Consider the following 378-nt stretch of genomic DNA (forward strand, 5'->3'; position numbering starts at 1 on the left):
GTTCCATGTTCCCAAGTCTCTGGATCCATTCCGTTCATCTGTTTATTTTGTTCCTTAGATTCCACATATGAGTGAGATCATCTCCATTGCTTTTGAATTTCTACTTTTCTTACTGAAAAAATTCAGCTGTTACTTTTATATTCTTCACTTGGGAATCGTTGCTATCACAATAATGAAAGTGAATGTTCTTCTGTGTACGCAGTGCTAATAAATCACCCTACACACATATTGCCAACTTGTTTCACATCTTCATTGTTCCTTATTGTCCTTTTTGGCCTTTTGTTGTTAGCTCTATTTGCAAAACAGGCATCATCTTCTACAGTCTTCTGGAAAGCATTCTCTTTTATTTACTAACTAGAGGCCCGGTGCACAAAAATT

This window comes from Myotis brandtii, unplaced genomic scaffold (genome assembly GCF_000412655.1).
Source record: "Myotis brandtii unplaced genomic scaffold, ASM41265v1 scaffold1834, whole genome shotgun sequence".
Lineage (NCBI taxonomy): Eukaryota > Metazoa > Chordata > Mammalia > Chiroptera > Vespertilionidae > Myotis > Myotis brandtii.